The sequence below is a fragment of the Stigmatopora nigra genome, chromosome 14 (assembly GCF_051989575.1).
Source record: "Stigmatopora nigra isolate UIUO_SnigA chromosome 14, RoL_Snig_1.1, whole genome shotgun sequence".
Lineage (NCBI taxonomy): Eukaryota > Metazoa > Chordata > Actinopteri > Syngnathiformes > Syngnathidae > Stigmatopora > Stigmatopora nigra.
The window spans coordinates 9718528-9731846 of NC_135521.1; positions in this window are offsets into that span (position 1 = coordinate 9718528).

Sequence of the window (13319 nt, forward strand, 5' to 3'; positions counted from 1 at the left end):
ACTGTTAAGATGTACAAATCATGTAAGTATGTTCTCTGGTATTATAATATTTGTGCAAACTAATAACAGCTACCCGTACATGTTCATCTAAAACTATTCCAATGTTGAAATTCATATTACTCGTGTCACCATTATACAGAGGTAAAAGATAGGTAGGTAGTTTGACTTATGCTTTTAGGTAGCAAAGAGCAAATCTATTTCTTAGCTAAACTCATGTCTCAGCAATTGTGGCACCCCCTCGAGAATGCTGTGGCAATGTGCATGACTACTGAGGCACTGACTCTTCTATAGCAAGATATAAAAATATATCAATCCAAAATAGACAACATCTTTCCATTTTTGAGCACTGTGTATTGTTATTGACAACGTCTAACCAGTCAAATGATTTTCTATCCACCTTTCTTCAGCAACATAAATACATAATTCTTCTTTAAGTGCATTTACATCTCGCCAATTGCAGCACCTCCACAGTATGCTGTAGCAAAGACATGCGGTAATGTTCATGACTAGTGAGGCACTGACTCCTCTCGAGTCAGATATAAATATATATGCAACCAAAATAGAAGATTATATTTCAATGTGACCTATCATGAGCTGGCTTTGACATAATTCAAATCTAGTAAAATAGCTTACACACCCACACACACACACACAAAATATTCATTCATTCTCTGAATCGCTTATCCTCACAAGGGTCGCATATAAATATAGAATACACAGAAATAGAGAACGAGATAGCTTTTTTTGCTGCATCTCTATCGTGTATAACAGATACCTACGAGCTCTGAACGATTTCTTCACAGGAGTTTCTCATACACATGGACCAGAAAACCATAAAATGTGTTTTTAATTCATTTCAATGAGAAATGTTCGCTCGAGTTATGAGAAGATCGACATAGGAGCACAGTCCCGGAACGAATTAAGCTCGTATGTAGAGGTACCACTGTACGCTGTTTATGAGGATGCAGTGCTTTTGTTACCAATGTGAATCGCAACAAGTAAAATAAACATATCACTTCTATGGCCGTGCAATTCTATGTTTCTTGGTATCAGTAGATTTTTTGCTTAAGATTTATATAACAGTATCCTGGTATAGTACCTAATATTTTGGCTAGTGAGTATTTGATTGATCACATGAATGTGACTTCTTTGCACCTACAACAGGAAGCATATTAGAGCTTTGCATGCACATACGTAGAAGCACAAAAGGTCCATGTTGTTGTGTTACAGTGGAGTGTGGCTATTTTGTCTTGAGGGCTTGTGTGTCTGTCACTTCACAGTGCTGTCGGACCAACACAGACGAAGAAGCATGAGGATTAGCACACCCGTGAGAGTGTACACCTGTCAGCAAACTCACACCAAGCTATGAATTATGTTCCAGATAGCTTTTCCTCATTTTCCGTGAGTGCCAGCCGAGTGATTATCGGACTGCTCTGATGTGTTTTCGACATCGCCGCTGAGCCGATTATTAATATGCTTCGGAGGGTGTTGTGTGTCTTTGTTTATCCTTTATTCCACTGCTTGCCTACGAGTTATCGGGATAATAGGTGGAACTGGAAGAAAATAACTGGACCGGCGTCTTAGCAGCTAATTATGAGCCTCATGTAGATGGATGACTCCTTAGCTAGAGCTCAGCTATAATACAAACTCATTAAGCCTTCTATTCAGCCCGCATTCCTTGCTAAAGGTCAAAGTCAGTGGCAGAATGGCAGTGTAAAGCACAAGCCCTCAGCCGTATAGCTCCCCGTCCAATCCTGACGGACGCTGGCGAATGTGCAGGGATTGTGCGGGGAAAGAGAAGAGAATGACTCAGCCTCAGATACTTATGAGGCTGCTCTTAATGGTTTCTCTCATTCTGTTAATCCGCTCTGTGGCCTATTAGTTAGAGCAAGCTGCTGGATTGTCTCTTTCAGTCATATGCTTTTCTTCTCCCTGGGAAAGTAGCCACGTTGCATATATTTCAGATGAGCAATGGAAAGCAGTCAGGAAGATTCGGTTTCCTCCAAATGTCAGGTTACATTTCACAGTTTAGGATATTAGCTTCCATGAATGATTAAAGTGTGATTTCTCATTGTAATGTGTTTTGGGTCCGTTTGTCTGCACGGGTTCAACACATTGGCCTTGTTCCTCATCCATCAGGCGGCTATGAACAATCACAGCTCTTTGGGGAGTTGACACCTTCAGTGGTTCATCGATTGGCGGCGTTGTAATTAATTTTCTCGCTGTCACTGGCTGGAGTTACAATATCCAGGGATTTGAAAAGCATAAAAGCGATCACAATATGACGAGACAGCGGCACCTTTTCTCTGGTAATATGTTGAATTATTTAGAGGGACTTTGTCCCAAAGAGACATCTTGCCTAATAGATATTATGAAAACATGAGTCTCATTTGTATGTTACTAATGTGTTTGTGTTCCTGACTCTCTCCATAAAATACATAATTACTCTCTCGACGCACTAGCAGAAACAACTGATGCAGTCGATGAGTATCGATCCAATGAAGGTGGCGGCCATGAAATTAATATTATTTATTGTTGGCACAGGCAAAAAAGAAAAGACACGGAAATCCCTCGGGGACTATGTATGTAGCCCTTCAGACTGGTGTATCAGCTTCCAACATGACCACAGCTTCACAGCCTATTGTTTTGTTTATATCAAATTAAACTGCAATGCTCCTCCAGAGAGATATAATTGACCACAATCTCAGATTAAATGACTGTAAAGATCTTAATAAGGCATCAGTGGATTGCATATTACATTGCAAACCACTTATGAGGATGCAGTCCAGCAAGAGTGAAATTGAGGTAGAGATTTGCATGCAACAGCATTTTGTTCATAATTACCATACAGAATGACTGCACCAGGATCAATAGTGCATTGGTTTAATTAGATATTGTTGACATGGCCATTGGAAGATTAATTTTAAAAGGAATAATTACAGTTCTCTTCGAGGTCGACAATTACTCTGTAATAATTTGACGGGGTCCTCCCATCTTTCTCTAGCAAAATTATAATTCCAACTGTTTCTGAGCAATGGTACTACTGTCTGTGTCATTTGAAAGAAAAAAAAACATGGGTATAGACAGCATGGCAGTGCCCCCCGTTTATAAGGATCACTAGATTCTTTAATGGTGTAATGAGAAACGAAGTAGATCATATGGCCTTCACACTAACTACGTCTCAAGCCAAAGGGACACATATGGAAGATTTTGGATGAAAGCATCCTCATCAGCCGGCACCAAATAGTGGGTGGAGGCGATTATCTTTTCTGAGATCATCCCTCCAGAGACGTGTGCCAAGAAGGGCTTGTACTCCACATGCTCTCACTTCACTAGTGGAATGTAAATATGGACGTGTTTAATATTTATTTCACTCAGTGGTAGATAAAATAGCCTCTGTGTCACCTCCCCGCACTTTGAGCGATGCAAAAGCCCAAATGAGAGAGTGTGGTGGAGAGGTGAAAAAACAGAGCAGGGGGAGGCAGATGAAGGAGACCAATGAAGGTCTCTCATTTCAGCGGCACAGTTTGCTGATGAAGCTGAACCTCCAATCTCTCAACCGCAATGATTTCTCAATTTTGCAGATAGAGCCACCGAATGTGGTTTGATGAAAATGTAAAATAGTACAAACGCAAAATCATGGGAAATTGGCCACTTGATTGCATTTCTATAAATCAAAAGCAGACACTTCAATATTTTTGAAAGATGCGTTTATGATTTTACCACTTGACACAAGTGTATTGTTAGAACTCTAAATTGAGATTTGTGTCTTATGAAAGCAGATGCTAAATCGAGATGTTAAAGGTCTAAATGACTGAATTATATACTCTTGTCTCCAAAAGTACCGGCACAGTCATTTCAATGACATCCGTTTTGCTGTGGGCGGAATACCATCAACATCAAATGAGTTTGCAGGATGTGAAGTGAACATTATTTCCAGGTATTTCCAGCTGAACTCGGAACATAATGTCTTTTGTTTGAGACTCTTCACTTATCATGTCAAGAAAAATACTGAATTCTGAGTTCTTGTGACTAGATCTCCTGGAAAACTACATCATTGAAACAAGCGTTGAATGGATAAATCAAGATACACAGCATCGGCTGATTGCAAGAGCTCCAAAGAAAGCCTCAAAACTGTTGGTGACATCTGCAACACGTCTCAGAGGACAGACGAGGAAGCCACACTAGAATATTTTACTGAGGGGGAAAGAGGTGAAGCAAGAAATGATAGAGATGACTCACAAAAATCTGTGAAGAAAGTTTTATAGAAAGATACTGGGGGAAAATGCCTTAAAAAAGTGATGGCCAAGATCTTGTAGTTAGGATCTCCCAATTTCTCCTCTCTACCAATTCAAGGAAACGTGTATACAAACTAAACTAGAAAATGGTTGTTAAACTCAAGGTCCAAGGACCTGTTAGATCATTTTGAGTGACCTGTGAAAGTCAATGTAACATGCATTTAATTCATGTTTGTGGTCCTTAATGAAATCCAGAAAAAAACTAAACTACAACATGGTCGTTTGACACCCCTCAACTAAAAGATATTTCATAATGCAAAACGAAATTGAGCTGAAACACATTGCCAAAATGACGTTCAACAAGGGATTAACACTGCTAATGCTAATTCATCGAGATTGACACATACATTTATAGAAGTGATATGCAGCAAAGGTACTTCAGTTCTCTTCGGAAATTCAATATCAAGGAATGCCCATGTTAATTTCGCAAAACAGCAATAACTTGAAAATGCCATCACAGTCGTGTTTCATATGACTCTTCAACAGGATGACAGAAAAAAAATCAGTAGCCATAAAAAAAATTTCTCACACACTGTACTCCTTCGGGATTTCATTATTCTTCTCAAATGAAAGAATAAAAGACTTCCTTAAATATGTTTCCTGGACCGACATTCTCGTGGTTTTGAATGTCAGATTGTCTGGATGCACATGGGAGAGTTGACTTTGAATGATGTTGAATGTTTTATGACTCCCTGCTTTTGTGTCAGTGCTGTGCTGAGATTTCATCAGGAGATGAACGCAAAACTTCCCTTTCCTGAACACAGGAAAGCTGTCTTTCGGAGACTTTTAACTTCTATACTAAGTATATCAGTCGAGGTTAACTTTTATAAAAAAATGAAGTGTATAGCTACGCAGACTTTGTCATTAATGTTCACTGTTTCATAAATGCAGGTGTGTTTCATAGAATACTGACTGGCTGGATAGGCTGAAGTCCAACTTTCTAACAGTGAGCAGTACTTTTAACCCTAGATTGCATTGAAATTCCACTGATGCAGCAAAACAAGCCCATAGAATATTCACAGTTAAAACTTTAGTCTAATGTTTTTTTTGCATTTTCTGTATATTTGCAGAAAAATAATAGACTTACCTGCAAAAAAGTTGTGTTGTGTCATCAAAGAACGTTCTCTTCAAAATGTGTGGCTTGTCAATGCGCATTTTGTGCGGCTTTATGTATTTAATGATTTGGCTTGAGCTGTGTGAACAAAGACAACAAGAGTCAAAATGTTACCAGACAAAATGACATCTCACAACAGGCATTCTGATGTTAAATAAGATGTCCAGAACCAGAAAGTCTCAAGTTATGGGTCCTCTAAATGAATAGCGATCCAAAGGACACAGGAATTAAAAGCGTACAATACAGTGGCCGATACCAAAGTGGCCTCCATTGGGCTCTATTCAAAATTTAATTGATTTGATCTGTAGAGGGAGTTTAAAATGGCACCCTTCGAACTTGTGACAGGAATAAGCCATTTGAAAACAATAAAATAATTACTTAGTTCTAAAGCAGAAATTTCAGTCTTGTTTAACAGTCAATTTTGTCCACCATAATGGCTTTTTATCACAATGTCAGTCTGCAATAATGACTCCTATAGTCAGTCGTTGTTGCTCCTCTCAGTGTCCGACAATGTGTAGCAAGCTAATGTCACATAAATTCATTGCTATAGGCAGTTTATAGTTTAAATCAATTTCTCCATTTTCTTTGATTGTCCACATTGATGGATTTTTTTTAAATGAAACCAGCATTCAGTTTTAGGGCAACTGTAAACTGATTGCCTCTGACCATTTTACTATGACATTAAACCCTAACACCAGGATCAGTTTGAACTAGAGTACAATAGACATTAATTAACACAATGTCAAGTTAACGCCACACTTTTGAGGGGGAAAAAATGTTATACTTAATGCTCAAGCGCTTACTGTATAACTTTAAACATGACCGCTGACTAAGTGACTAAAATAAATGAACTCCTTTTTGTAGTGTCCATTTCACAATTGAAAATGGGGACATTTCTAAATTATTAACAATTCGTATTGAGTCGTTTGTCATCATTGTAAAAAATAAGTGACAATGATCGTTGCATTGAAGCCCTTTAAGATACTTAGGACAATTTACTGGATCTACTTGATTTTAATAAGCACACATCAAACTTTCGCTGTCCATCATCTGCTTAATGCATCCATTCACAGTCAAGTCATTAAAACAAATTCAGTGTTATTGTCTTAACGCATCAATGCCGTTCCATTAATGTGGTTGATTGCTTAAGGTTTACTTTCTCTTTCAAATCAACATTTTTTTTAATAAACAGAGAAAAGACAACTCACACTTAATATGTATGAAAGGAATTAACCCATACCATTTCTTTATAAAAAATATAATGCAACCAGTTGAAAGACACTAAATTGACAATTCCAATAAGGTTACACCAAATAGTACGGACTGTTCTTTAATTTACGGTAATCAAAATGTTATCCCTCAATACTAGTTTCACAACAAGTTATTTGTCAAAGTGTTTGGTAGATTGAATAATTTGATGAGGAAATTAAATTTTATGGCTCCAATGTTATAAAATTTGCCCTGTAATAAAAATGAGTTTGAAACTTCTGCTGTACTTTTTATTTTAACATTTCAATTCAGTGACTAGGCTGGGCACTTCCTGTATTGGGTAGCAGTTCTCAACGTAGCGTGGGAAGACAATATTTGTGATTTCCTCCCAAGGCAGTTTAATATGGGGAACACGTGGAGGTCAACTAGGAGTTCCGTACTTTGTGTGTAGTCTTTAGCACATTTTTGTAAAAAGGCTATTTCAAGGTAATGACAAAATCTAGTTGCAAGTCCAATCAGCATAAAAAACTGCATGTCCAAAATAAAAATTAAATCATATTTGTCGAAAAACATAGGGTTTAACATCATCATTTGAATAGATAAGATATATATATATTTTTTTTTTGGTTCTACTTTCAAGCTGAACTCTGTTTTGGAGTAACTGTTGATTCAACTTCTTCAAAAAAAACTTTTGAATGTAAATATTTAGGACACACCCTTCAACTGTATACAAATGCTACAGAGAGCTATGAATATTAACACAAATTTGCAATATCTTAATAGGTAATATCTTGAAATATAAAAAAAACAAACCATGTGAGCTTACATGATCGTGCCCAAGTTACTTATATCAGTTTTTTTTTGTCTCTAAAAGTGTCACGTAACAAGAATGCCTGTGCATGTGTCACATCGCTATCCAATATTCTCTCTGACATTTGACATGCAAATAGATACAGTTACTGTGTTAATGGATCCGATGGATTTTTCTGTCACGCAACCCATCCAGTCAGATGACTCCTTAACTAATATTTTCAGAGCATGCATGTATAAGCAGGCGGGACATTATATCAATGCGGCAATTTCGGCATAGTCTGGGAGAAATAGCTTTCTCGGAAACCTACTTCGACATTTTTGCACCCTAATTTGATTCATCTGCACATTTGTTTTAATACACAATGACATTGGAGGCATATGACATATACATATTCACTTTTACATTTTTTGAAAGGTCCAATCTACTTGTCAGAATACAGAATTGAAGAATATGTCAGAGTGGTAATCATGGAGCACAAAATATGTAAGTGCTACACACAGAGATTCAATTATTGGACATTTCTCGGTAATTCTGTGTCCCACCACCAACTCCAGTGGATGTCACAGAGAAAACAAACCCTTGTTTTATCTAAATTTACCACCCACCAGCAGGAGCAACATGTTGTCCGCGATATGACAATGCCTGTCGAAATGCTGGCTTTTATTGTAAAAATAGAAAGGGTATCAGTTTGACAGTTAATTTCCACATTACTCATGCAAAATCCAACTTCTGGCTCATCTGAATGCTTTCAATTATGGCCACCGAAATATGTTTGCGTGACGTGGGAAATAATGTCTGTTCCCAGGCTAAAGCCACTATGTTTATCTCATGTGTTAAGTTTCACATGTGCAGAATTTTCTATTTTCCACAACGTTACCACCACAAATTCCTTTGAGTCCTATACTCCGACGAAGGTTGTTGATGCCAGAATCATAATTAATGAGAATCTATTGAAAAGTACACCCCTGACGCCAAACTGTGGTTAATGGTGGGGTAATTTTGGCCTGAGATCTTGTTATCTACATACACACAGCTTGTGTCCTCAATTGCCAGACAACATAATAGAACAGAGATACAAATTGTCAAACTACCGAAGCAGTTTCAATGGGAAAAGCAGTTGGATCAAAAGAACTGAATATTCTAAAAAATACTGGCGTCGATGCAAGGTACGATCCACATAAATGTGAACACAATACAATGCATATGAAAGAATATTAATTTATTTATTCATTTTGTAATTTATTGATGCCTTGTTTATACTATATTAAGCATTTGTTCAAGTTTATTTTGAATTAGTATTACAGAAATACAGTAACGTAATCAAGACAGTTTGCCCCACTTTCTAAAGTAATAGTCAGTAAGATCAAAGTCCTCCGCACATCCTTTCCAGTTTTCAAATTGGAAAAAGGTTTGGACAGCCTTGGTTGAGGGGCTCATTTCAAAGAAAGCCTCGTTGAAGCACTTTGAACCAAATGATCAAGTACTTCAAATTGCAATGGTCATGCCAAGGTTGACCCAGACTGAAGAGCTGATTCACTTGTTTCAGGTCAAGAGGCAATGATGTTAAAAAGTCCCATTTATTAAAGGAAATACTTTGGACATATCTTTCAAATAGAGTTTCAGATTCTTTGTTTCTGATAGCCCGGCAGTTGTAACAATTTTCTTCTTCCAAAATGCAATCAAAACATCAAAGATGGATGTTATACTTTTCCCTATGCTTGTAAAAAGTGAAAAAAATCATATTTCTTGCATTGCATAAATAGGCTAAGCTAACTAATAGTTAAGGAATACCCTGGCTAAGGTCTGTCAATTGCAAAATGCCCGTTTAGGCCTCAGCTGAGATTCAAACTCAAGACCTTCTGAGGATAAAGCAGACATGTCAAGCTCTCATTCACATTTTCTCTTAAAGCAGAAGCAAAAACCTAATATTATGATGATGGGGAAGACACATTTGTGCTGTTTTATGTTTACAACCGAGCTTTCGAGTGGCACCATAATGATGATGTGTCTTGGAAAAATGGCTCTGACACCTTGGCTGTGGAGCTTTAGATTGGGCCTCAAGTGTGGGATGTCTGGGACTGGCAACATTTTTTTGTGTTATTATATCTGCAGCCCCCAAACACTTTTGAAATTGATGAATGATGCTGCTTGAAAAGATTTGCTAAGCGCTCAGTAAGACGAGTTGTCTCAAATAGACTGAGAAGATCACATGTCAACAGGATACAGAGATATTCTTACACATTAGACACACAAGGGTGTGCATGTCAAAGAAATGTTATCCCTCTGATGGAGTTTGTTTTTCTCCCTCATGCTTCTTTTCTGTAGGGAATTTATGAAGGAGTGACATGTCAAAAAGTTACGCTGTTATTTAGTCCTACAGACAGACACCAAAGATGGTAAACACTTTTGGAATAATGCATCCTCATTAAGTGATAAGGAGGAAGTCAATTAGTTCCTGTTCGAAGATTAAAAGAAAATACAGGGTGAGTTAAATGTATGCCATTTCTGATGAAATGATGATGAAATACTGTTTGTATTTTCCGCCCATGAAAATGGCACAGACGAAAAAGCATTTATGTTGATATTTCACAAGAGAATTCCGATTCTTCATGAATAATTAACATGTCCCTAGATTTTGTAATTATTTATTTACAACTAAGTGAATTAGTGCATTTTGCTCACATTTTGGTGCGTTGCTTCATCCATGTTCTTTACAAATTGCAACCAAGTATCAAATACAAAGTATTGCAATCAGTGGGAAGCTTTTATCAAGCATTTTGGGGAGTAGCCTTTAAGTGACCTGATCTACTACTTTACTACAAACACCACGTCGACAATTAAAGAAAATACGATGTAAACTGTGTGTGTCATTACAAGGACCAGATATATATCTAGAGCTAAAAACTCTGGTGTTTTTAGACCAGAAGAGAAGGCCTTGATGGATTTGACCTCATGTTACCAAACTGAGTGTCTAGCTAATTCTGAACTACAGACTCTATCATCATAATGATTAAATTTAATTTCGTGATGTACATAATATATATTTTAAAATTCTGACCTTGACTCGCAAGCTATGAGTGGTCATGGCAACGGCACAGTTAATTGCTCTGGTTTGAGTGAGCGCAGCAAACGCAGGGAAGCATAGATTGATGGATGAGCACTTAGGTGGAGTATGGCTATGAATAATACACGTTTTCCAAAATAGACTTTTAACAAAGATTAATATGTTTTTGGGTGGGAACATGCAACTGATAAAAACACAAGCATTTTGCAGCAGTAGTCTTCAAACTGTTCCACAAAGGGCCAAAATGGGTACAAGTTTTCATTCCAACCCACAAAGAGGACACCTTTTCACCAATCTGGTGTCCTACAAGTCAGGTGCTTCTTGTTTTCTGCTCAAATCTCATTCGCCAAAGTGTCTATGCTGGATTGGTTGGAACAAAAACCTGTACCCACATCAGCCCCCGAGGATCAGTTTAGGGACCCCTGCTTTACAGAAAACAACAATATTCAGCATGGTTATTGATCCTTTAAAAACACAGAAGAGTTAGCCTTTTCCTAGACTTAGTATTGGCAAAAAATATATATATTATTATAGAAATAAAAGTCTGTAATGATTTATGTTAAGTATACTATTGTTATTCTGTACACAATGATGCAGTAAGAGAACATACTTCAACTTTAAGCTGTACATTGCAAGAATCAAAATGGCATGCCCCAAATATGTAGTTAAATAATCATGGAATTTATTAGGCCAGAAAGTCTTGTGGCAAGAAAGTCTTCGAAAGATTTCTTTTCAATAAAGTGATTGAAAATTGCAGCAATCAAGCACCGACTCACTTGCAATACACCTGATTGCCCGCAGTGGAAAAAACTCATGATGCAAAATGCATGAATCATTAAGCAATTTCACCCCAAAATGAATTAAGTTGAACATAAACTTCATGGATCTTTATGGAATAGAAATAAAAATCCAAAATATGTCAAATATGTAGAATTTAAAATATGGACTAAACTTCTAAAGGTTCAAATATGAAAACCAAACTTTTAAGTGTCTTGTTTTTACTTTGTTTTTGGTTTCTCTGACTCTGATGTTTGTCATCAGAACAGTGATATGTGGACAAAAATGTTGGATAGATTTTTCAAAAGGCTGCAATAAGAAGAGTAGGGACTAATTGTGGTTAAAGAACACCACAACAACAAAGATTTGAGATGTCATTAAATACAATTTTTTGAGCCGCGTTCTGACAAAGGTAGAAAATAATTACGGACAGATTATCGTTCGACAAAGCAATTGTTGCATGTGTGAGGAAGATGTTTTGCTGAAGTTACAATTATCACATTTGGCTGGTATACATGGCTCTTTAAAGTGTTGTTCAGTTCAAACGTGGTGTTATTGAAATGGTGTTGTTTCCTGCCATTTAAATTGCTAGTTCCTGTAGACTACATTTAAAATTGTGCAAATGATGTTTTTATTCCACAGTTCCTTCAATAGTGTAAAAGGAAAGTTTTTGGATGTATATTTCTATCACATTAAAAACTATATTCCCAAATAGTCCAATAGTTGTCAAGTCATCAACTGTTGAACATTATTCTTCCCAAATAAACCATGAACATAAGACTGCATATTAGTATTAAAATACACAGTAAAAACTAAAAACTTCCATAGCTAAATAGAATTAGCTTGGTGTCTGGACCAGATGAATTTATTACAGATTAAGTCATGTGGTGATATCAGCTCCATTATGTTCAGTGTGTTTGTTGTGTCTTCTACAAACATTGCCTAGAATGACACCAAAAAGTCTGCCAGTTTCTGCGAAAATGACTATTATCTATTTTTCATGGGACTGAAGCCGATAGGGATTGAACGTTTATTACCGACTGGCACACTATTTTTCCTGTTAAATTGAGGAAAACTAATATAAGACTCCCCGGCAAGCAAACAATGTTCGGGGGAAGAAAAAAAAAGCACACACCAAGCCCAAAAGAGGAAATCCAGGCTCAGTTGGAAATTGTTGGATGTGGAAGCCTGTTCCCTAATGGCAGCCCAGTCTGCTGGAACCGATCCCTGTGGAGGATTTCTCATGAGCCATTGTGATCTCGCACACAGGCATGAGGGCACACTCCCACACATACATACTCATCAGACCGTGGTGCCATTAGGACCGAGACCACAATCCATCAGTTTGTTTTATGCAAACTGCACTTCGAGTCCCAATATGAAAACTCCCATTTTTTTTTTAATTTAACTCATCCAAAAGTGTCACAGATCTCTCAGTACTATCAACACAGTGTCCCAATGGAAATATCCACACGTCTAGAAAGTGGTTAATTAATCCTTGCAATCACAAGCTATACAGATAAGATTCAGGAATAGCCAAACCACACAGGAAGCCAACTAATTCTGCTCCTAGCATCTGACATACATCATTGTGATGCAGCATTAAATATTAATGCTAGGATTCAAATGAGTATGATTAATAGTGCTTAGCTGCCATTTAAGACCTTCAGCGTATATCTGACAAACAGTTTTGTATAGACACTGGGATTGTCTCTTCCAGTCTGTGTTTTGTCATTGTGAGCAAAGATGTTATGTCACAAAACAAACTACTTCAACTATCCCTAAAGAAATGTGCATATGACATAAAGATTATCCTTGGTTATTATTAAATATATATTCAACACAACAAATATCAGGGTTTATGTTACTGCAAACACTTAAACTGCACGGACATGACTGCAAACGTGTTATGTAGAGTGCAATGTCGAAAGTCTCTTCATTATTATAGTGTAGTGTTACACCAATTGCGTAGAAATATAGTGAAGAAGACTTCCAACTCTGAAAGAGTGTTGCTTGTATTGTTATTTTTGTCTTAAAGGGGCT